Genomic DNA, 25,535 nt, shown 5'->3' with positions numbered 1-25,535 from the left:
AGCACATAGATTTGTATCTATTCTCCACTGAAAATCCCCTAAAATGACAGTAAGATACCTTTTATTTTTTATTTATTTTTTTAAAAAGATTTTATTTATTTATTTGACAGATAGGTAGATCAGAGATCACAAGTAGGCAGAGAGGCAGGCAGAGAGAGAGGAAGGGAAGCAGGGTCCCTGCTGAGCAGAGAGCCCCATGTAGGGCTCGATCCCAGGACCCTGGGATCATGACCTGAGCTGAAGGCAGAAGCTTTAACCCACTGAGCCACCCAGGTGCCCCAGTAAGATACCTTCTAAAATAAAGTCTATAAACCCATAAGGAAGAAGAGAAGACTCATAGCAATGAAATTTTAGGAGAAAGCAAGTGGGCAAGTGGCAAATGACTTAGCAGAATTGAAAATACTGAACACATGTGTCACCAATGGGCTGACAAGCATCTCAATTTAATTGAGGAACTCCCATAGGGCTGAAGAATTAGGGCCCTAGACGTCTCTGGAAGTGGGGATTGGCCAAGGCCTGAGAAAAGAAGGATCGCTTGAAAACATATTCAAGAAACTGACCACCAGACCTCCTCCCAGATGAGTACAGCAACTGTCCCTCTCACACCAGGGAAGAGGGGGTAAAAACAATGAGTATTTAGATAAGAGTGGGGGGCACGGATATTGTTCTGAAAATGGGATGAAGTGAAAAATGTACATAGTCAGTGCTGAAACCCTGAGCTCAGTCTTCTTTCTGTATTTGGCAACCAGAATGGAGGCAGCCGGACATATGCTGTGATGGGTGGAAATATCAAAAGTATAAAGAAGAAAACAAAGAGCACTCGAATCTCACCTCCCAAAGATAACTGCTGTTAAGAGCTCAGCTGTGAGATGGAATACCTGGGTGGCTCAGTCGGTTAAGCGGCTGCCTTCGGCTCAGGTCATGATCCTAAGGTCCTGGGATTGAGTCCCGCATTGGGCTCCTTTCTCAGCGGGAAGCCTGTTTCTCTCTCTGCCTCTGCCTGCCACTCTGCCTGTGCGCGCTCTCTCTCTCTCTCTCTGACAAATAAATAAATAAAATCTTAAAAAAAAAAAGTTCAGATGTGGGGTTCCTGGGTGGCTCAGTGGGTTAAAGCCTCTGCCTTCAGCTCAGGTCATGATCTCAGAGTCCTGGGATTGAGCCCCGCATTGGGCTCTCTGCTCAGTGGGGAGCCTGCTTCCCAGCACCCCCTGCCTCTTAATGATTTCTGTCTGTCAAATAAATAAAATCTTTAAAAAAAAAATTCAGCTTTAAGATTCAGTGTGTTTCTTCCCAGTTGAGTGTTTGACCTAGCACATTTCTTTTTACCCTGTAGGTTTAATTGAATGGAGCAAGCACGAGCTGAGCACCTACTATGTCTAAGATGCTAAGAAGGTACAGACAAAGACACAGACCATTTGTTTCAATTCCATTATGGGTTAGAGTTACTCCAAAAGAGCCAAAAGCAACATGGGGTTTTAATTGCCTAGGGAAGTCCCTCTCCTTCCTTCCTTATTAACAGATCAATACCACACTTTTTTTTTTTAAGATTTTATTTGTTTATTTGATAGAGAGAGACCCAGTCAGAGAAGGAACACAAGCAGGGGGAGTGGGAGAGAGAAGCAGGCTTTACACTGAGCAGGAAGCCTGATGTGGGACTCAATCCCAGGACCCTGGGATCATGACCTGAGCCAAAGGCAGACACTTAATGACTGAGCCACCCAGGCATCCCCCAACACCACCCTTATTAAACTTAATCTTTGTAGCTCCAGAAGTTCCAGAAAGAGGAGAAACTTTGCCAAGGCTGGTAATATACATTCAAAATGAAATACACTATGGGCTACCCAGGAGTTTACCAAATTTAATTCTTATTCTACGTTTGCTATCAGAAAAAAAAATGTCAAGTACAGTCAATGTTTACAATGTTTACAGAACTTACTTTGGCCAATGTAACTAAGAGTGACCTAGACCACGGTGTGATTTCAGCTGAGAAGTGGGGCAGAGCAGTGGCCTGATGGTCCCCATGTTTTCTTTCTCCCATCTTTTATTTATTTATTTATTTAAAGATTTTTTTATTTATTTATTTGACAGACAGAGATCACAAGTAGGCAGAGAGGCAGGCAGAGAGAGGAGGAAGCAGGTTCCCCGCAGAGCAGAGAACCCGATGTGGGGCTCGATCCCAGGACCCCGGGACCATGACCTGAGCTGAAGGAAGAGGCTTTAACCCACTGAGCAACCCAGGCACCCCATCTTTCTTTTTTTTTTTAAATTATTATTATTTTTTAAATATTTTTTAAGATTTTATTTATTTAACAGAGAGAGAGATCACAAGTAGGCAGAGAGTCAGGCAGAGAGTGGGGGGGGAAGCACACTCCTTGCTGAGCAGAAAGCCCGATGCGGGGCTCCATCCCAAGACCCTGAGATCATGACCTGAGCAGAAGGCAGAGACTTTACCCACTGAGCCACCCAGGTGCCCCTCTCCCAGCTTTCTAATCCGAAGAAGAAAATCAGTTTTTGTGCACTTTAAACCCAGTTTGGGCAAGGAATCCATCACTTCTCTTATGCCCATCTGATGAGGGGAAAAATTAAACCGGCCAAGCAGGTGAGCAAATGTTTGGCCCGCACCGTTGGTTGTTGCTGGGCTCCAGCCTGTGTAGGTCACTTGCTTGGCAGTCACAGTCCTGTCTGAAGGGGGAGATGGGCAGCATCCCACAACATCCCACAGTATCCCACAGCAGTGTAGCACAGGTCTCCAGAGCCTGACTGCTGGGGTTCCTCATCTGCAGAATGGGCATGTTAACAGCGAAGGTTGTCAGAGAAGATTAAATGAGTTAGTATTTGTAACCCACATAGACCAGTATTCTGCACCTGATAGGAGCTATGTAAGCATTTCCTGATTATTTGAAATAAACCCTGTCTGAATGGACTAAAAGAAAAAGTTGACGCCCTTTACTACTCAAAAAAGATTATAGACATGAGAATCAGGTGACCCTTTTTCCATTCTTTAGTCTGGCTTCTTTCCAAGTGGCCGGTAGGTTTTCTTTCCCATCTACGTCATGAGAAGTAAGGCATTCCACAATTAGCTTTAGATGGTAGTAGTGTATCTTAGCCAACGTCAGACACAGCTTTAAGCATTTTGTGTACATTATCTCATTTGACCTTCCCAGTCAATAAAACCAAATCACAGAAAAGCTAAGTTCTGTGCCCAAGCTCACATAGTTGGTTAGTGGTAGAGCCAGCATTCAGTCCTCGAAAAGCTGGCTCCCGGGATCATGAGCTTCACCGTGTCAATGGGCTGCCCTTCAGAGAGCATGTTCTGCTGGGAAGAACATGCAATTTTAAACGCTCCTGATCTTCCCTTTTGCCTCTGCTATTGGTAGAAACCAGTCATTCCCCAAGCCTCAACAAGGCTCCCCAGTTCCCGATGTGATGGTGCTCCCACGGGCCGCACAACCACCCAGCTTCTAACCTCTCTGAATTTTTCTTTCCACTTCTATCAAAACTAATTTATATTTGCTACATTCATAGTCAAAGTAGAGGTAAAGATAAGTCAGCAGGTCAACCGGCCTCTTGCCTCAGAGGGAACCCCATTACAGTAGCCCCTCTTATCTATGGCTTCACTTACTGTGTGGTATCTTTCTTTCTTTTTTAAAAGATTTTATTTATTTATTCGAGAGAAAGAGAGAGAGCTCATGCAAGGGAAGAGGCAAAGGAAGAAAGAGAAGCAGACTCCTGCTGAGCAGAAAACCCGACGCAGGGCTTGATTCCAGGACAGCAGGACCATGACCTGAGCCAAAGGCAGACACTTAACTGACTGAGCCACCCAGGCGCCCATCACTTTCTATGGATTCAGTTACCCTGGTCAACCTCTGTCTGGAAGCAGATGGTCTTCCTTCTGAGCATCATCAGGTCAGGGTAGCCAGCACTACGTCACAGTGCCAAGTCATTCCCCTCACTTCATTTCATCACGTAGGCACTTTATCATCTCATGTCGTCACAGGAAGGGTGAGTACAGCACAGTAAGTTACTTTGAGAGAGAGGGACCACATTGATACAGCTTTTATTACAGCATATTGATATAATTGTTCTATTTTATTATGTTATTGTTGCTAATCTCTTACTGTGCCTAATTCATACGTTAAACTTTATCACAGGTACGTATGTATAGGAAAAAACAGTAGACATGGAGTTTGACACCATCCAGTTTCAGGCATCCACTAGGGGACTTGCAAGACAGGGACTGTCCTGGGCCATTATGGTAAAGTATTCCTCAGCCAATTCTGTATTTCAGCACTGCAAGTCCTTATATCCAGTTCTAACCATTATCCCAGAAGATCAGCTCTGGGAAGAGGCTGATATACAAACCAAGAGCCCAATTTACAGGGGAAGCTACTCCTGAGAGTAAAACCTATCTAGGGCATTTTCATAGGATACTAACTAAGAGGTCTTGTGAGACAAAAGGGAAGACTAACTGGGTGAGATGGAGAACATCTGGATCATAGATCAAGGTATTGTGTGGTGAGGACACATTGTCAGCCAAGAAATGAGATGCTTTTAAAGAATATTCCAATAAGTTAGTGCCATGAGTGAACTGCCCTCTATCCACTCTAGAAGTATGGGGTCCTGGAGCTTGGCAGTAGTCCTCAGGTCCAGAATAGCCGCTCTCCTGCACAGGGCCGCAGACCATATGGATGGACTTTCCTCTCTGGCTTCTCTGAGGCTCCATGTAACCCACCACCCCTCTGTCAGAGTCCTACCATATTCACACTTGTGGCAGTGTGCCAAGTGGAATGCATGTCATGTGCACACAGCACAGTCCAGGCTTTCCTGGTGACATGTCTTGCCCCACGGAAACTTAGGAGGTTCTCATGACTACTCAGCATGACATTAGCAAACCATCTCTTGGGTAGAGTTACATCTGAAATGACTCATCTCACATCCAGAGTGACACTATTTCTAACTTTCTGAGAAATCTCCCCATTTAGAGCTAATAGCTTCCTGATGCAGCAACTGGGGATTCAACCTTTGTAAATCAAGTGATAATATGTGATTGTGGTGATTTGCCCAAGGGAGAGGAAAAGAAGGAGAAAGGACACTGTGGTTGAGTTAAACCTGTGTAGTTGCCCATGATAATTTAGTCCACTAACTTTAAAGCTTTTTACTTGCCTTGTTTTATCTGCCTTGCAACAACTAATTTGTTGTTCTCTTGTTATAAGAATGACCTTGGAATTGTTACCCTTGAGTAAGGCAGAGGTCAAGTTAACAGAATCCAAACAGATCTCATTTGAATATCTGTAAGAACTGTAGCACTACATATAGGGAAAATATGAAAATAATACAGCTTAGAATATAACTGGCAATAATCTATTGGGTCCACTCAGTTGGTGAATCAATGTGGGTGGGGTGGCAGAATTAAGTCAGATGTGAAAATTAGATATCACACCCTCAAATGCAGCGTTAGTGGATTGTACGAGATCCCCTTAACTGGCATAGAGATATGGAAAGAGACTTCTAGTAGTACTTGTCTCCAATCATTGTGAGAAAACACATCTTACATGTTGAAATAAACTTGGAGGCCTGAGATGGAGCCGCTCCAACCCCTGATACCCTGTCAGCAAACCCCGCTTGCGTGCCCTTAAATGCTCTGCTTTATCCAGAAATGCAGTGTATCCAGTCAGCCAATCTCTAAATGCCAGGCCAACTCTGGACTCTATACTTATTTCTTTGTTCCTTGATCTTTCTAAATCAGGTCAGATATGCAACCTTAACCAACCATGCCCTATTTTGGAGCTGGAAATTTTAATCCTCTTAAAGCTCTCACTCTTTCCCAATGTCTTATGAAGAGCGTTCACTTCTTGTGAGGCACTGTATTCCCTCAATCCATGGATTGTGTTCCCTTGAAGAAAGAACATCGGACTTGTTAGTTTTGTCATTTGACAATGTCTACCAGCATAAATATTTTTATCCGAACAAAGTCTCAGGTCTATATGCAACCTCAGCTACCCAAAAGGACAATGTCAAATTACTTGGGAGGAAATGATTTACTCCTTTATGGGTAAATTCTGAAGAGACTTAGAATTAAGTCTAAAGATGGTCAAATAAACCAAACCCTGAGTTATTACTATTCTGAACTAAAATGCTCTGGGAATACTCCATAGCTATATAGTATTTTAAGTACCTAAAACATGTGAGAAAATTAAGATAATTTGACTTTGCTATACTTATTTGTTTCTATTTGATTTATAAGGTTTACTTAAGGTTTGTTTGTCAGTCACAAAATTGATGTACTTTAAAGAGAAAATTAAATATGTTATTATTATTATTATTTTTTAGTAGGCCCCATGCCCAGTGTGGAGCCCAATCCAGGGTTTGAACTCAGGACCCTGAGATTAAGACCTGAGCTGTGATCAAGTGTTGGACACTCAACTGGCCAAACCACCCATGTGACCCTAAATACATTAAGTTTATTAATAAAGTCTAAGTTTCTCAAGGGAGTTTAAATAGCATAACCAAATATTAATTGGGATGCCTGGCTGGCTCAGTTGGTTAAGCAGCTGCCTTCAGCTCAGGTCATGATCCCAGCGTCCTGGGATCGAGTCCCACATCGGGCTCCTTGCTCATCCGGGAGCCTGCTTCTCCCTCTGCCTCTGCCTGCCATTCTGTCTGCCTGTGCTCGCTCTCTCTCCCCCTCTCTCTCTCTGACAGATAAATAAATAAAATCTAAAAAAAAAAAAATCTTTAAAAAAAATATTAATTGAACTCCCCCTTAAAAACTGATAAAATCTGCTAAATTGTATGGATAAAATAAGGTTTATAAGTTGAACAAATTATTAAAGAATAATGTCTTTTATTACAACTTTAATAAATCGACATTAATTTTAATAATCGAAGTGAAGTGGGGAAGCTGAAGGGACTCTGTTTTAGAAAGACTCCATCTCTGCCAGTTTTCTGCTAGGCCCCATTTACTCTTGTTCTATACTTAGCCTCCAAAGAAGCCAAAGAATCTGTGTTCCCACTTCAAAGCAGAAGCAAGAAAGTGCGTCATTCTCTGAGTTTTGTCTTATGTCCCAAACACCTGATAACAACATTTATCAATCAATCAACCAACCAAGAAGAGCTCTATCCCAGGCACGTTCCAGGACATTAGCTTTGAAAAAGTCTTGGCTGATGCTGGCATCAACCCCTCCCCCAGCCTTCAGTGATTCATGAGATAACACCTGTCTGACACTTGACACTTGCCTTTGATTGGACCCTACCCTGGATTCCTAAAGGAACATGTACTCTAGACCCCTTTCCAGTGTAAACCCCTAACATCAAGCGATGACGAGACTCAATCTCCTTTCCTTTCTGAGTCTCTCAGACACTCTATCTGCTGTTTTCTGTTACTCACGCTATTCAATAAACTCTGCTTTCACTTCTTCGGCTCGCATTGGATTTCTAACCTGGGAGAAGCCAAGGACCCTCTTAGGCTGGTCCAGTGGAAATCCCTTCTGGGTGCTCGGACCCAACCTGCCTGCATCAAAAATAATCCCAGAAAAGTCTTTTCTGCAAAACCTCAGGTAACACCTATCATTACAAAATGGGCTTTGAGTCTACGGGTTCCTGGGTAGTAATAGAACTTCTATGTGAAACAAGGCATTCAAATTACTCAATAGAAAAACAGAAGATGAGAACACTCACTTTACAAATCAGGAAAACATCAATAAACATATGAAAAGAAACGTAACCTCCCCAGTGGTTAAAGAAATACCAAGTAAAACAAGAATGACTTTGCAATGACCAAGTATCTTGTTTGTTTTGGTTTATTTTTAATGTGGGTGTCCAAGGTTAACAAGAACTCAGGTTACCTGGGTACTTAGGCACTGAGGCCTAAGGGGAATTTGGTAGCTCATTAAAAAATTTTAAAACCCACATAAATTACGTATGCCCATAGGGATGGTATTATGTATGTACCAGTATTTTTATTCTCAAAAATTTATCTTAAGTTAATAATAAAATAACAACTTACATATTTAACCTCCTTGCAGTGCTGTGGATAATTGCTAAGAACTGGAGAGAATGCAGCCAGCCAAGAATAAATAAAATGTGACTTGTTAACAGAATAAAAGTGATGTGATCTAAATATGACATAAAACATATATAGCACTTCTATATATATTAAAAGAAAAAAGTATCATATAAACACTATGACCCATTTTAAAAGGATATAAATACATAAAGAAAAGTCTGCATGTGTGATCCAAAAAAAATTAAGACTGGTTATCTCTCAGTGGTAGAATTACGTTCATTATCATTTCCTCCTTTTGTGTTTTTCATGTGTTACAATGTCTTATGACTAGCCTATATTGCTTATATAATAAGGAAAAACAATAAAACTGTGTGTATGTTTGGCTTATTTGTTCATTCGTGTCAAGGTATGAGCAAAACTTAAGTTAAAAAGGGAGAAACAGATGAGAGGTCAGGACCTACAGCACAGGGAAGGTTTACTATATGTATAATTGAGCACTCACTTTGTAATCTGTCCAAAAACAATACAAACATTGCTGAAAGGGGGAAATACACCTGACAAATGCACCTTTTCCTCAGAAAGCAACCTAAATGTGACGTTTATCCTACAAACATGACTGAAAACTTCCTCTGAGTAGGACACGGTGCTATGGGTGGAGCGCAGAAATGAAAACAATGCCCGTGACCTCAAGGAGCTCAGAGTCTATGAAGGAAGAGCTTCATGCATATCAATAAAACATGGCAAGCATGCAGCTGTGGGAGTGGACAGAATAGTCACCTCACAGGGGAGGGATCTGGGGAAGGCTTCCCAGAGGAGATGATGCTTAAAAAACTCTCGAATGACTAGTGGGAATGGCTTGGGTGTAGAAGACATTGTGGGACATGATTTTCCCTTCTAGTAATGTTGCCTAGAATAGTTTTTAATCTCCAGAATAGACTGAAAGGTGAGGTTGATTCTAATCTGATCTGCAGATCTGTCTTAGGAAATAGGACTCTTTGTCTCCCCAGGTTCCCATCAACAACCTTTCTAAAAGCAAATGAATGAAACAGAGGCAATGGAGATCCTATCATATTTGTGCATTTGCAAGCCATTTTGGTTAAATGGGAATGAGAGGAGTGCAGTGAGCTGTTAGACAATTGGATTTTTTTAAAGATTTTTTAAAAATTTATTTTCCAGAGAGTGAGACAGCAAGAGCAGGAACACAGCAGGGGGAGTGGGAGAAGAAAAGCAGGCTTCCTGCAGAGCAGGGAACCCGATGCAGGGCTTGATCCCAGGACCCTAGGATCATGACTTGAGCTGAAGGCAGATGCTTAATGACTGAGCCAACCAGGCCCCCCAACAATTGGATTTTTTAAAGTAATCTCTATACTCAGCATGGGGTTTGAACTTAAAACCCAGAGTTAAAGAGCCACATGCTCCACCAACCGAGCCAGCCAGGCACCCCCAGACAACTGGACTTTTAAAAGCCTGCTCCAAAGGCCAATTAAAATAAATGATGGGGAGGGAGGGTGGGCATCTGAGTGACTCAGTAGTTTAAGGGCCCCACTCTTGATTTTGGCTGAGGCCACGATCTCAGGTTTGTGAAATTGAGCTCTGAGCTGGGTATAGAGCCTGCTTAAGATTCTCTCTCTCCCTCGGCCCCTCTCCCACTTTCCCTTACTTAAAAAAAAAACTGAGATCTTAACTTTCATGGGGAATTGGCTTAGAGAAAAGAAGAGACAGAGGGTCACCTGAGTGGCTCAGTCTTTAAGCGTTTGCCTTTGGGTCCGGACATGATCCTGGGGTCCCGGGATCGAGCCTCACATCAAAATCAGGGAAACTGCTTCTGCTTTTCCCACTCCCCCTGCTTGTGTTCCCTCTCTCACTGTGTCTCTCTTGTCAAATAAATAAATAAAATCTTTTTTTTTTTAAAGATTTTATTTATTTATTTGTCATAGAGAGAGAAGCGAGAGTGAGCACAGGCAGACAGAGTGACAGGCAGAGGCAGAGGGAGAAGCAGGCTCGCTGCCAAGCAAGGAGCCCGATGTGGGACTCGATTCTAGGACGCTGGGATCATGACCTGAGCCGAAGGCAGCTGCCTAACCAACTGAGCCACCCAGGCGTCCCTAAATAAATAAAATCTTAAAAAAAAAAAAGAAGTAGAGACAGAAATAAACACAGGTAGCAGAGGCCTCAAGGAATCAGGAATATGACTGGTTGTGTTTAAAACTACTGTTTTGCCCAAGCTTATCATGATGCTCTGCTCTGAGGACAACTCTTTGCTAACATGATCTCTCTTCACCCTTTAAATGACTCTGAGAAGCAAGATATAATTATCCTCACTGTAGTCATGGTGACGTGTGGGACACGGTCTGCGAAGAGGAGGTGTCATGAGCCCTCATGAAAGGTGGAAGTGGCCTCTTGAGCAATGGGATGTTCCAGCCCTAAGAGGACAGTGACCCCTGTTTTTGCTCACCATCAAAGGGTAGAGTGCCATTCTGACAAACTTGACTTTGACCAGGGCTACTGTCAACTTTCTACTCTGAACAAGTTATGTAACCTCTCTGAGTCTGTTTCCTCTCCTCCAAAACAGGAGAAATAAATCTTCCTAAGTCTAAAGGGGATAATGTATGTAAACATATGTATGTAAACGCTTACACCAGGAGCTGGCACATAGAAAGGGCTCAACAAATGTTTGTTCCTAGTATTATTTTCTTTTTCTCCTATCTTATTGAAGACTTTCAAACCTAGGACAGTAGGAGACTCCTACTTTGAAAGAGCTAGTGACCCGACACTAACTTTAAGGTATCCTTCTTTTCTACTGGAGGATCAAAAAGACACCCCCACTGGCAGGTTAGAATGGGTCTGTGGTAAACATTTCTCTCGTACCTTTGTCACTTATGAACAGCTCAGTCATTCACATTTAATCTTCCCCAAATGTAAGGAAAACTGACCTGACATTGCCTGACTGTTCCTTCCACCTCCAAACACATATTATTGGCTATGGATGTCTCACATCCTCGGGCTACCCACCCTGGCTCCCTGGATCATATCAGACCTCTGAGCTTACACTGAATGAAAAGGTTGTCTACCATTTTTCACTCCCAGCAGGAGTGTTAAAAGGGAAGCCATTGAATTCTAAAACTGGAAATTGGAAACTGGAAATGTTGGGTTGAGTCTTCAAGCTTACCTAAGAACTTCATATTCAGTCAGTTTTCTGAATCTTGTCTGTTGTGGGATTTGTCAGGACTTGACATTGTATTGGAATTAGTGTCACCAGTGCATTTAGCATAAACTGCTATATATGGCCCCCAGAGGGACCATAGAGTGGGTCTACTCACTTTACTATAGGTTTTTCCTAGTTCCAGTTGGACACACGGGTTCTTCCGAGAAAGCTAGTACAAGAGAATGATATAACATAACTTGGCAGAGTAGTGAAGATGGGGATATGAAAAGTCAATATAGGCCCCTTGCTGTCTGTCCCTACAGAGAGATTTGCTTCAATCAATAACATTTATAAATAGGTACAAGGGATAGACGCCTTCTTCAACAACGTGAAGGAAAGAGACCTCTGGGGAAAGTGTGGAGTAAGCCTGAGAGTTGCTGGGGTGACTGCAGGTCCTGGAGTTTCATTCCTAAACCCCAGCCCGGCACTGTAGGTAGACGCTTCCTCCTTTGAGTAGGGACCTCAGCTTGCTTTTCATGACACCACCCATTCTAGATCATTTCTAGTTAGCTTTGCAAAATAACCTGATTCATTTCATCTTAGAGGAGGAAGGCATCTGGGAACTGACTTACCCCTCTCTTTGTACTAATTAAAAAAAAAAAACAAAAACCTAAACCCAAGGGAGCCTAGAGATGTTAAGAAACTTGCCCAATATCACCCAGTCAATCAGTGGTAGACCAGAACTAGAATTTCAGGGTTCTCTTGCCCAACGCCCATCGGGGGCACAAATCTCTTCTTTAGATGCTCAGTTGGTTTTACATCACATGCTCAGGGCTGCCAGGAAATTTGGGCTTTTGTTTCTCAGTTGTCAGGTCAAAGATGGTTGTAACTGCTGCATACGGATCTTTCCAAATCTACCTGGCTTGAATAAATATTAAAATAAGTTGGCAATCCTGGAAGAACCCAAAGCAAATTACAGAGGCAGGGTGGAGCAAGGAGGCTGAGGGTGAACTAGAAGTAAGATGATTGGGTGGGAGGCTGAGTTAAACCTGCCTCGGTTGGAACGTTGGTGATTAATCCACAGTGTCAACTTGGCTGCCTGCCTAACCGACTCATTCTTTAGACTTGGTTCAGTGCAGAAGGCAAAATGGAGTCTCTGATGTCAAGCAGGGGCCTGTGTCAAGGAATGTCAAGCAGTTCAGACACTGCAGCTAGGGGATATCGCCGGGATCCATGTCAGCTGACACCCCAGAACTGATAACAAGCAGAACAAGATGAGGTTGACAAAGACACCGAAACTGATGAAATCACTTTAAAAAGGGGAGAATTTGGGGAGCAAACTGTCAGACTCTTCGGACCTGACCCACCTATGTCTGACCACTTGAAAAAGGCAGCTGCCACCCCAGGCTCTGCCCAAGAGATCTCCAAACAGAACCAAGATCCTTTGCTGCTTCAGTGTCAGATGCAGTAATTGCTGAGAGCTGACCCAGACCAGACCTTGGCTTTATCTCAGCTGCGGGCACAGACTGACCTTGCATTTGTTATGTTAACGTCCTGCACCCCTCTGTGGTCTCGTGGGAAAGATAGGCTAATGCTAGCACATTAAGGAGAGCAGCTACCACAGTGTCAGACCTTAGGAAGCTGGTTCTCTGGAGACTAAACCAGCCCGTTGAGAGACTTAGGCTACCTGTGGTGTAGGAAACAAAGGCAGAAGGAAATATAGATAGAATGAGAAGTCCTTATAACCTGACTCCCACTGACAAATACTTGAATCAGTCAGAGTACAGTTCTCCAGGATGCTCACATCCGTCTTCATGTTAATGCCTTGCTAGAGGGAGAAACTACCTTAGTTTTGACAATAGCAAGGCCTCCAATATCCTGTGAGTCTTGTTTAGCCTATGAAAATCTTTTTGGAACTTCCCTTATCTTTACTTTCCCAACCCCAAAATATATAATCAGCTACTACTCACAATCTGGGGGTGCAGTCGCAGCTCTTCCTACCCAGTGGGCCTGTTCCCATGCTTTAAGATATCTGCACCAAAGATATCTCACGTTGGCTCCGGACCCCAACAACACTGCTCCTCAAAAAACCATACCACATGGATCAGAGCCCTGGCTGGGGCTCAGAATCAGTTGTTTTGAACCAAAGGTCAAAAATACTTGAGTGGGGCACCTGTGTGGCTCAGTCACTTAAGTGTCCCAGCTGGATTTCAGCTCAGGTCCTGATCTCAGAGTTGTGAGATGGAGCCCCCCCCCCTAAGGTTATCTATCTCACTCTCCCTTTGCCCCTCACCTCCTCTAAAAAAAATACTTGATTGCTGGTAGGAGACGACCTACAGTTTTCAAAGAACTTCTACGTTTAGTTTTCTCTGCCTTCTGGAGAAACATGGACCTAGATTTCCTCCCCCCCAAGAATGCTGTTTACCCTTTGGGGGTGAAAGGGCTACACAAGGGTTGCCAGGTTTTATTTTATTTATTTATTTGTTTATTTAATTTATTTTTTTTAAGATTTTCTTTTTAAAATTTTATTATTTATTTGACAGACAGAGATCACAAGTAGGCAAAGAGGCAGGCAAAGAGAGAAAGGGGGAAGCAGGCTCCCTGCTGAACAGAGAGCCCAGTGTGGGGCTCGATCCCAGGACCCTGGGATCATGACCTGAGCCGAAGGCAGAGGCTTGACCCACTGAGCCACCCACGTGCCCCGGTTGCCAGGTTTTATGATGCAAACTTTAACTCCAAGGTAGTGAGGGAACTTCCAACTATGGGATGAAGAGATCAGCAAATCCTTTTGTCCAAAAGCAAGTATAAAATTGGACAGAACTGTCAGAAGCAATGGTTTAAGTTCTCCGGAAATTAACCAACAGTAAATAACGAATTGAGAATCATTTAGTCATGAAAAACTGCCAGCTCTTCAAATGAGATCAGCAGGAAACTGTGATCTCCTTGACTGGGGTCATTCCCCTATCCCCACTGGAGCTTAACAGGCAAGAAGGGCAGAGCTGCTTGGAAAAATTAGCATCTTTGTGCCTGAGGGGGCAGGCTTAATTTCAGGCAGAAGATGGAAACACATCACAGCCTTATCAGTAAGAGCAGCAAACTTAGTGATGTAGTTTTGGAACGTAGGTGAGTCTTGGTGGGTGAGGTCCAGAGCCAACCATCAAGAAAGATTCTTGAGATGTCCTTGGTGCACAATGGTGATTTTATTAAACCACGGGGACAGGACCCATGAACAGAAAGAGCTGTTGCACTGGGGCTGTGAGAGACAAATGATAATATACTTGGGAGCCGGGGGAGGTAAGGAAAAGGGAGGTTTCCAAAGGATTTTCATGTTAAAAGACTCACAGGATACCAGGGGCCTTACCATTTTTAAGGTAGTTTTTCCCTCTAGTCAGGCATTAACATTTTTTTTTTTTAAGATTTTATTTACTTCTTTGACAGAGATCACAAGCAGGCAGAGAGGCAGGCAGAGAGAGAGAAACAGGCTCCCTGCAGAGCAGAGAGCCTGATGCAGGGCTTAATCCCAGGACCCTGGGATCATGACCTGAGCCAAAGGCAGAGGCTTAACCCACTGAGCCACCCAGGCGTCCCTAGTCAGGCATTAACATTAAGAGGGTTGTGAGCTGCCTGCAGGAATATCACATGTGTCCCACCCAGTGGGGAAGGGGAGTTACAGAGTATCATCTCGTGCTTTGCCCTCAGCTTGTCTTCTGCTCCCTCATCAGTAGGACAGGGAGAGGGGAAAACTCAAAGCTCTTCTAGCCTCAGTTTATGGACACAGTTGGGGCAAGCAGAAGACCCACCAGAAATTTAGATGTGAGGTCCTGGAAATAAAAGAGCCACTAAAAGGCTGGAAAAAGCTTTTCATATGTAGGTCTCTGTCTAGAGCGCTCTTCACATGCACAGGAAGAACGGTGAACGGTGGGAGCCCAGCGGAAAGCTAAAGCCCGGCTAATTCGAAAACTGACTGAACTCTGAATGACTTCCCAGGGTGTGACAGTGACAAACGTCTCCAGCCATTTCCAGATATCCTTTAGCAGGAATGGGGGAGGAATATTGCTCACAGTTGAGAACCACTGCTCCAATTATTAAGGAAATAACATTTTTAAAAAAGCCTTAAAAATGAAGAGTGGAATTAAAATGGTCTATTAGAAACTTTTTTTTTAAATTTTATTTATTTATTTGACAGAGATCACAAGTAGGCAGAGAGGCAGGCAGAGAGAGAGAGAGGAGGAAGCAGGCTCCCCGCCGAGCAGAGAGCCCGATGCGGGGCTCGATCCCAGGACCCTGAGACCATGACCCAAGCCGAAGGCAGAGGCTTCAAGCCACTGAGCCACCCAGGCGCCCCTATTAGAAACTTTTTAACGTAAGATATGGCAGTAAAGGAGGAACAGAGGAAAAATGATATAAGACCTAAAGAAAATAAATTAATAAGAAAATATTATAAATTAAATGATAATAGAAATAGCAAAATAGACAAGAAAATAAATAGCAAAGTGACAGATACAAATCCAATAACATTAAGGTGCCTGGTTGGCTTAGTCGGTTAAGCATCTGACTCATGATCTCAGGGCCATTGGGGTTGAACCCTGTACTGGACTCAGGGAGAGTCTGCTTAAGGTCTGCTCCCTTTCCCTCTGCCCCTCCCCTCATTCATGTGCATTCTTGCTCTCTCAAAAAAAAAAACCACAACAAACTAACGACATTAATAACTACATTATTGTAAATGAACCAAACTTTCCAATCAAAGGTAGAAATTGTGAGACTGTATAAAAAACAAGACCTAACTATACAGTCTATAAGAGACATGTTTTATTTATTTGTTTGTTTGTTTGTTTTTAAGTAAACTCTACACCCAATTGTGGGGCTTAAGCTCACTACTCTGGGATCAAGAATTGCACACTCTACCAACTGAGCCAGCCAGGTGCCCCTAGAAGAGACATATTTTAGATCCCCAAACACAAACAGATTGAAAATATGAAGATCAAACAAGTTTTGCCATACAAATAGTAATTGTAAGAGAACTTAAATAGCTGTATTAATCAACTTTAAGAATACAAATATTACTAGAGATAGAGACATTGTATAATGTCATGATACCTTTAGAAGGATAAAATTTATAATGTATATGCACCTAACAACTGACCCCCAAAATAACAGGAAGCAAAATGAACAGAACTGGAAGGAAAAACAGACCACTGGAGATTTAAGTGTTCCTCTCTTGAGTATTGATAAAACAGAAAATTAGTAAGATAAGGAGACTTGAACATTATCAACCAACTTGACCTAACCAATAGCTATAGAACACTCTACTCAACAAACAGAATAACTTTCTTTAAAAAAAAAAAAAAGACTTTATTTATTTGTTGGTCAGAGGGAGAGAACACAAGCAGGGGTAGCATCAGGCAGATAGAGAAGCAGGCTCCCCAGTGAGCAAGGAGGCTTAGGTGGGGTTCAATTGCAGGACCCTCAGATCATGACCTGAGCTGAAAGCAGATGCTTAACTGACTGAGCCATCCAGGCGTCCCTAGAATAACTTTCTTTTCAAGCACACATGAAACATTCTCTAGAGTAAATAATATATGAGGCCATAAACAAATCTCAGTAAAATTTAAAAGACTGAAGTCATACAAAAGAGAGGAATTAAATTGGAATTCAACAAGAAAAAATTTGAAAGCACCCCAAATATTTGGAAATCAAGACACATCTGAATAATCCTTAGGGCAAAGGAAAAAATCACATGGGAAATCAGAAAGGATCTTGAGTTGAGTGAAATGAAAACAAAATTTATAGGATGCCACTAAAGCTGTGTTTATAGGAAGTTTTATAGCATTTCATGTGCTCGGTATCATTAATAACAGGGAAGGACAAATTTTTTTTTTAGGAAAATACAAATTAAAACCATAAAGGGATACCACTGCATGCATAGTGGTGTGGCTATAATCCAAAAAACTGACAATGCTAAGGGTTGTTGAGGGTATGGAGAAAACAGAACTCTCACATATTGTACATTGCTGATGGGAATGTATAATGATAAAATGTCTTTGGAAAAACAGTTTGGCAATCTCTTAAAAAGTTAAAAATATCATATGATACAGCAGCTCCCCTCCAAGGTATCTACTCAAGAGAAATGAAAGCATGTGTTCACATGAAGGCTATTTGAATTTCACAGTAGCATTCTTTATATTAGTTCCAAACTGGAGGCAATCCAAATGGCCATCACTGGTGAATGGAGAAAATGTGGTAAATCCATATTATAGAATACAATTCAGCAATAAAAAAGAATGAACTCTTGAGTTATGCAGCAACATGGATAAACCCAAAAACATTATTCTAAGTAGAAAAAAAAGCCAGACACAAAAGATTACATGTTGTAGGATTCTGTTTATATAGAATTTCTAGAAAAGTAAATCTATAGAGACAGAAAACAAATCCGTGGAAGTGGGAACTGATTTAATGCACAAGAGAACATTTTGGATAAAGAAAATTTTTTTTCAGTACTGGTTTGTGTGATGGTTGCACAAATTGTATAAATTTAGTAAAAAAATATTGAATTATACAGTTACATAAAATTCAATAAGTGAAGTCTGTAAATTATATCTCAACAAAACTATTTTAAAACAAAGGTAAGTATCTCTATCCTGCAAAGGAAACAACCCAAAGACCAAAGCTGATTGATTCTTAGAAGTGTTTCCAAACTCTTCTCAATTCTCTGCTGTTAAGAGAGGCCTGGGTTCCTAAGAAAAGGAGAATTCCTGGAGTCTTCATAGACACGTCCCTATCATCTGACCTAAAGATTCAGAAGTATAATTATTAAACCTGTCAAATACCAGAGACTATAAAAGAAGAAGCTATTGCTAAAGATCCCCCAAAAGAATTGGTTTATTCTGTGTGGCAGAGACTGCCAGCTTTCCCACAATATACATTCTCTCCATTATCCACCATAATTGGATTTTTAGCTGAATCCATGGCTACTCAGAATGAGAACAACCTCCCTTGCAGCTAGGTCTGACAATGTGACTAAACTCTGGCCAATGTACTTGAGCACAAGCAAGATGTGCAAAACATCTGTGCTGTACCCTTAGAGGATAGAGCCCTGTCCTTCTTTTCCCCATTCCAGCTGGCTAGAGCCATCCTGGACTGTTGGATAGCAAAGCAAGAAGACTGAAAAACTCTGAGCCCCTGACAAATCAATAGAGAGAAGATATCATACCATGCCAGGTTTTTCCATGAGAGAAGAAAGAAATACCTGTCTTGTGTAATCCACTCTTAATTTGGGTATCTGCAGTAAGAATATGATCTTTGTATACAATCCAGAGGCTATTGAGTGTGTCAGTTATTTTCAAATGTATCCATTAACCATTCAGAAGTAAAGAAGAATGAGAGAGGGAGGAGGGAAAAGAAGGAGAGAGTGGAGGTGGGGCAGAGATTTCTATCCAACATTGCCATCTGAAGCATTTTCTTGCTGAGCAACAAGGAGACCATTATATACCTAGGGAGGACGGTTCTGATTGGTAAACTTCTCTTCCTTCATGTAAAGGACAACAGAAGCCAATGTGGAAATCCCAGCAACTACTGAAGCCACACTACCATGGGAGGGGAGGTTCCTTCAGGATCCCAGTTCCAAATCTTAGCACAGAGCTCATGAGAAGCCCCTATAAAGAGGCACCCTAGGTCCTCCTCTTCTGTCTTTTGGGAACTTATCCTCTCTCCTGGTTTTCCCAGGACCCCGATTCCTACAGCTACTTGCCAACAGTTTCCTTCTTTTTCTAGTTCACAGTAAGACTGTGCTAGACACTCCAGTAGACAGAGGTCCAAAGTCCAAGAAATTAGATGGATTCAGAATGGACAAATGAAATTTGGGAAAGATCAGGAGAAGAACCACCTTTTTCCAGAAACTGCTATGGCTCCCCATTGCACAGAAGAGAGAATACCCATTCTCTAACTTGACCTGTGACTCACTCACCAGGTCCATTATCTGACTCTATCTCTCCATTTCAAAGTTTTTCATGTACATTATCTCAGGGATGCTTTATCACAGTCCTACTTTACTGGGAAAAAAACACTGGATCACTGAGAAGTTAGATGACTTACCTGAGGTCACACAGAGTGGAGCTGGAATGTTTTGCAGGTATCCAGACTCCAACTCGCATATGCTCCATTGTACCAGTATGTGCAGGAGCTCTGGGCAAAGACCTTGAATGTGGACAAGCAAGACCCATTAAAAAAATGTTCCGATGATCTGAGGTGAAAGAAAACTTTTTTAAACAGGACGTAGGGTATATAAAAATATTTTTTTATAAAATTATGAAGTACTATACAAAGATTACTTGTTATTAAATAGTTTTTACTAATAGGAAGCATGTTTATATACCTATGGCTACATACCATAGACTATGACTAAGTAGAATTAGCTGCAGTCTTGGATCCAAATCATTATTCTTTTCTGCCAAAGTAGGTAATTAAGAGCAAATTTTGCAATTTAATAGTGTCTCTCTCTTATTTAGCAGGCTGGTGTCATCTTCTCATGGGACCAGTATTTGGAATAAGAGAACATCTAGATTAAGAGAAATATATCTATGTCATACCTCCGCCCTCACACACTCCTTCCCCCACTGGGTGGCTGCAGAGATGTTCTCTGTCTTAGGGAGGCCCAGGACCACCGACTCCAGCCTCTCTGACATCTGGCCTCCCAGCTGCTGGACCTTCTCCTTCTGACACACAGCCAGCGCCCTCAAGCCTTACAGGTCCAGCTGCCTGGCCAACAGGTTCCCGAAGCATGAGTCACACATAATAATTAAGCCATTGTTGTCTTGGACGTGGCCAACCCATCACCTGCCTCTTCTGGTACTAGTATGGAAGGTGGTAGAACCCTATGTGGGGATGGGGGATGGAGTGTGTGGGGATGGTGCTCCTCATTCTTCAGTAGAAGGAGAAATTCAGACCTCTCCTTCTCTGGCAAACTTAGAAGAGCTGGCATTTCTGTCCTTATTTTGAAAGGCTCTTGAAATTGCACAAGACAGGAGATGTCACAAGATTTCTAAGGAGAGTCTCAATTCTGCCTTTGAAGCTGTTTACTGCCAGTTCATTTTCATATCCTGGTTGAAACTTGCCCCTGACTATTAAAAACACACACACACACACACAATTTTAAAGATCCTTATACCTCCTGCTCCTCTGTTGGACATTACCAAAGGAACATTTTGTTTGTTGTTCCAAGTTTGACATTAAAATTCTCTGTATCGGGGCGCCTGGGTGGCTCAGTGGGTTAAAGCCTCTGTCTTCGGCTCAGGTCATGATCCCAGGGTCCTGGGATCGAGCCCCACATCGGGCTCTCTGCTAGGTGGGGAGCCTGCTTCCCTTCCTCTCTCTCTGCCTACTTGTGATCTCATTCTCTCTCTCTCTCTCTCTCTCTCTCTGTCAAATAAATAAACACAATCTTTAAAAAATAAATAAATAAATAAATAAATAAATAAATAAATAAATAAATAAAATTCTCTGTATCCATTTGTTCTGGTCCAGATGCAGTATTTACACTTTTGTTGTTCAAGAATGTCTCAGACAGTCTGGCCAGGTGATAGTTCAGTGACCAGGCAGCCCCATGATACTCTGGATTGCGCTCTCTCCTCCCACCTCCCCCAGCTTCTGGGTTGAGGTTCACTGGAGATCAGAGAGCTTGCCAAGCCTCGGGGGAAAGGCAGGGCAAAATCCTGTAGAAGAGGAGACCTATGGATGACAGTGGTTCCTCTGCCTTCACAGGGAAAATGCTGGAAGAGAGGCTCAAGCAAGGCTGGTTAGAAGAGGTTAGGAGAGGTTTCCAAAGGTTCATGGGAACAGAAGCAAGTCACATCACAACTCCTGGCTAGAAAACCCTGCTCCAAATGTGTGGGCACAGAAATGTTCCCTGGGATGAATAAACAATGACACATTCAAAGATAGGATTTTAGAACTAGAAGGACCTGTTCTGCCAGTTGCTTGTAGGGTATGTAATTATTCTCTCTGGGCCTCTAGTTTCCTCATTAAAACTAGAATAATATCTATGAAGGTTCTTGTGAAGATTAAAGTGCCTAGAACAGTGCTTGGCAGGTAGGAAGCACTATATAAGTGTATGCCCTTGTGTGGGGGCTGGAATCCTGACTACCACTTGTTAGCTATATAATCTTGTGCAAATGACTTAATCTCTCCAAACCTTAGTTTCCTCCTCCATAAAATAGGGGTAACATCAAAGGGCTTGTTAGGAAGATTAAATTAAAATTAAAACACTAAGCACTTAAAACACTGAGTGCTTGGGATTGAGTAATGTCTGATAAATGTTAATTATTTCTGTTTCTATTATTTTATTGGTATATTTCTCTCATCATATCTACTCTTGCTCCTCCTGTATCCCTCCAACCAGGTTCATTCTAACTAATTCCCCAATGGCAGCAAAAATGATCTTCTTTAAAAATAAGTAGCCTCAAGGGGAACCCTCTTACACTGTTGGTGGGAATGCAAACTGATGCAGTCACTGTGGAAAACAGTATGTTGGTTCCTCACAACGTTAAAAATAGAACTACCCCATGACCCAGCAATTGCACTGCTAGGTGTTTATCCAAAGGATACAAAAATAGTGATTCAAAGGGACACACGCACCCCAATGTTTATAGCAGCAATGTCCAAAATAGCTAAAATATGGAAAGAGCATAGATGTCCATCGACAGATGAATGGATAGAGAAGATGTGGTATACATACACAATGGAATATTACTCAGCCAACAGAAAGAATGAAATCTTGCCATTTGCAGTGGTTCAGTCAGTTAAGCCTCCTCCCTTCTGCTCAGGTCATGATTCCGGGGTCCTGGGATCAAGCCCGTAGTAGGGTACTCTGCTCAACAGGAAGTCTGCTTCTCCCTCTGCCCCTCCTCTTGCTTGTACTCTCTCTCACAAGCCCCGCCCCCCATAAATAAATAAAATCCTCTTTTTAAAAGATTTTTTAAGATTTTATTTATTCATTTGCCAGAGAGAGAGAGCACAAGCAGGGGGAACAGCAGGCAGAGTGAGAAGGAGAAGCAGGCTCCCCACTGAGCAGGGAGCCCAATGCTGGATTTGAACCAAGGACCCTGGGATCATGACCTGAGCTGAAGGCAAATGCTTAACTGGCTGAGCCACCCAGGCATCCCAAGTAAGTAAAATCTTAAAAAAAAGGAAAAGAAAAAGAAAAAAAAATCTTGCCATTTGCAATGATGTGGATGGAACTAGAGGGTATCATGCTAAGTGAAATAAGTCAGAGAAGGGGTGCCTGGGTGGCTCAGTTGATTGTCTGCCTTAGGCTCAGGTCATGATCCTGGAGTCCTGGGACAAAGCCCACACTGGGCTCCCTGCTCAGAGGAGAGTCTGCTTCTCTCTCTGACTCTCCCCCCTCTCATGCTCTCCCTCTCTCTCAAATAATAAAAAAAAAGAAATAAGTCAAAGTAAGACAATTATCATATGATTTCATTCATACGTGGAACTGAAGAAACAAAACAAATGAACATAGGGGAGGGGGAGGAAAAAATAAGATAAAAACAAAGGGAGGCAAACCATAAGAGACTTTTAAGTATAGGAAACAAATTGAGGGGAGGGGATGGTGGGTGGGGGGTGTGGTAACTGGGTGATGGGCATTAATTTTTTTAAGATTTTATTTTATTTTTTATTTATATTTATATTTATTTTAAGATTTTATTTATTTGAGAGGGCATTTGATATAATGAGCACTGGGTGTTATGTGCAACTGATGAATCACTAAATTCTACCCCTGGAACTAATAATACACTATATGTTAACTAAATTGGATGTAAATAAAAAATTTTTTTAAAGGAAATGAATAAAAATAAGTAGCCTCAAAAGAAATCTATAGAGACAGCAGGCTCATCAATGGTTGTCTAGAGACTTGGCAGAAACCAGTGTTATTGAAAGGAGGAAAGATTTACCTCAAAGAGGCACCAGGGAGGGCACCCTGTGGCTCGGTGGGTTAATCCTCTGCCTTCAGCTCAGGTAATGATCCAGGGTCCTGGGATCAAGCCCGGAATCAGGCTCTCTGCTCAGCAGGGAGCCTGCTTCCCCCTCTCTCTCTGCCTGCCTCTCTGCCTACTTGTGATCTCTCTCTGTCAAATAAATTAAAAAAAAAATTAAAAAAAAAAAAAAAGGCACCAGGGAGCTTTTTGGGATGAGATAAATGTCCTATATCTTGGCATGGTGGTTGCACAGATATATTTGTAAGTCAAAACTCATCAAACTTTATAGTCAAAAGGATGCATTTTGTTTAATATAAATTTTATCTCAATAACATTGGTTTAAAAAAAGGTAAACAACCTCCTTGGTCATCTATTAAATTACTAAATTTTCTCTGCTTAATGGCATTTATCAGTATATAAAATTATTTCATTTATTTTTTTATTTGTGTATTGCCCAGCACCTCCACTCCATCAGGATATAAACTGCTTGGAGGCAAGGACTCAGTCTTGTCTACTACTCTAACTCCAGAATCTAGAACTACACCTGGCACATAGTAGGAGCATAATAAATTCTTTTTTTTTTTAAAGATTATTTATTTATTTATTTGACAGACAGAGATCACAAGTAGGCAGAGAGGCAGTCAGAGAGAGAGAGAGAGAGGGAAGCAGGCTCTCTGCTGAGCAGAGAGCCCAATGTGGGGCTCGATCCCAGGACCCTGGGATCATGACCTGAGCCGAAGGCAGAGGCCTTAACCCACTGAGCCACCCAGGCGCCCCGGAGCATAATAAATTCTTTTTTGACAGAGTAACTGATTAAAATCCTTCAATGGTTCTGCCTCCAAATTATATACTGATTTCATTCATTCTCATTATCCCTACAACCACCACTTTAACCTATAGTACCATTATTTCTTTCTTGGACTATGCATTGCTCCCTTATTTCTGTCTCCACAGAGCCCTTTCCAAAATTTATTTTTTTTTAATTTTTTTTTAAGATTTTATTGATTTATTTGACAGACTGAGATTACAAGTAGGCAGAGAGGCAGGCAGAGAGAGAGGAGGAAGCAGTCTCCTTGCTGAGCAGAGAGCCCTATGTGGGGCTCGATCCCAGGACTCTGAGATCATGACCTGAGCCGAAGGCAGAGGCTTTAACCCACTGAGCCACCCAGGCGCTCCCCCTTTCCAAAATTTAAATCAGATCATATTACTTCTATGCTTGAAATCAAAACAAAACAAAACAAGAACATGTGGAGATAATTTGATTAAGAAGTTGAGTAAGTGCGGGACGCCTGGGTGGCTCAGTTGGTTAAGCAGCTGCCTTCGGCTCAGGTCATGATCCCAGCGTCCTGGGATCGAGTCCCACATCGGGCTCCTTGCTCATCGGGGAGCCTGCTTCTCCCTCTACCTCTGCCTGCCATTCTGTCTGCCTGTGCTTGCTCTCTCTCCCTCTCTCTCTCTGACAAATAAATAAATAAAATCTTAAAAAAAAAAAAAAAGAAGTTGAGTAAGTGCAAAAAAAGGTAACTTAAAACTTCAGGAAAATACAAAAGCTATACAAGAAAAGTTATCCTAATATGAAAGAAACTAGACTGTAATACTGGAGCAGATTTTATTTTATTTTTTAAAGATTTTATTTATTTATTTGACAGACAGAGATCACAAGCAGGCAAAGAGGCAGGCAGAGAGAGAGGGAGAAGCAGGCTCCCCACTAAGCAGAGGGCCCGATTCGGGGCTCGATCCCAGAACACAGATCATGACCCACTGAGAGGCTTTAACCCACTGAGGCTTTAACCCACTGAGCCACCCAGGTGCCCCTGGAGCAGATTTTAATCTCAGCCCACAAATTTAAAAAAAGCAAACAAACACCTTAACCATTAATGATAGGGTGGGAGGCGGGGATAGCCCTTAGAGCAAAAAATCAAGTCTTCTGTATGCATAGATTACCACTTAAGTGTCTGCCATCCCAGTCTTTATATGCTCTTTATATACTCTTTGTATCTGGTGAATCTCTACTGCCTTCCTGTTATGGTGGGACACAGGTGTCTTACATGAAGTCACCCAGGGTCTCATCTACCTAAACACACAATGAAGCTGTCACTCTTTCGAGTCTTGCTACCTCCCCAAGGTTCTTCCACAAAGTGAATGGCCTTTCCTCCTCTGGAAGAGCCAAACCTCATTTGCTTATCAGCCAGAGTGAATCTCCTTGTCTTGGGGAAAGGGGCCTGCTTCTCTGAGGCACTGTGTACATCCACAAGTAACATTCCCTTTTGTTTATTTCCCCAATTCCAGTGTTTTCTCTAAAAATATTAAGGTTGGAGGAAGGAACTAAAGGGGGAGAAGATGCAGGAAATGTATTTGTTCAAATATCTCACCCTAGGTAAAGCAGTACTAGATTATCCTCCTACCTGAGTAGGGA

The 25,535-nt window shown here is 42.2% G+C and overlaps 2 long non-coding RNA genes across 2 annotated transcripts; one reads left to right on the top strand and one right to left on the bottom strand.

The window, feature by feature from the left end:
- The first annotated feature begins 1,030 nt into the window (after nucleotides 1-1,030).
- Nucleotides 1,031-18,546, top strand: LOC125106176 (uncharacterized). Its single transcript, XR_007129258.1, has 3 exons — nucleotides 1,031-1,073; nucleotides 7,031-7,033; nucleotides 18,436-18,546. It is a non-coding gene; the product is annotated as an uncharacterized LOC125106176 (long non-coding RNA).
- Nucleotides 18,507-20,095, bottom strand: LOC125106174 (uncharacterized). Its single transcript, XR_007129254.1, has 3 exons — nucleotides 19,736-20,095; nucleotides 19,242-19,343; nucleotides 18,507-18,639 (listed from the first exon to the last, which is right to left on the bottom strand). It is a non-coding gene; the product is annotated as an uncharacterized LOC125106174 (long non-coding RNA).
- Between the last annotated feature and the right edge of the window lie 5,440 nt (nucleotides 20,096-25,535).

This window comes from Lutra lutra, chromosome 8 (assembly GCF_902655055.1).
Source record: "Lutra lutra chromosome 8, mLutLut1.2, whole genome shotgun sequence".
In the NCBI taxonomy this organism is placed as follows: domain Eukaryota; kingdom Metazoa; phylum Chordata; class Mammalia; order Carnivora; family Mustelidae; genus Lutra; species Lutra lutra.
Note: the sequence above shows the minus strand (reverse complement) of the source record. Positions and strands in the feature narration are given on the sequence as shown.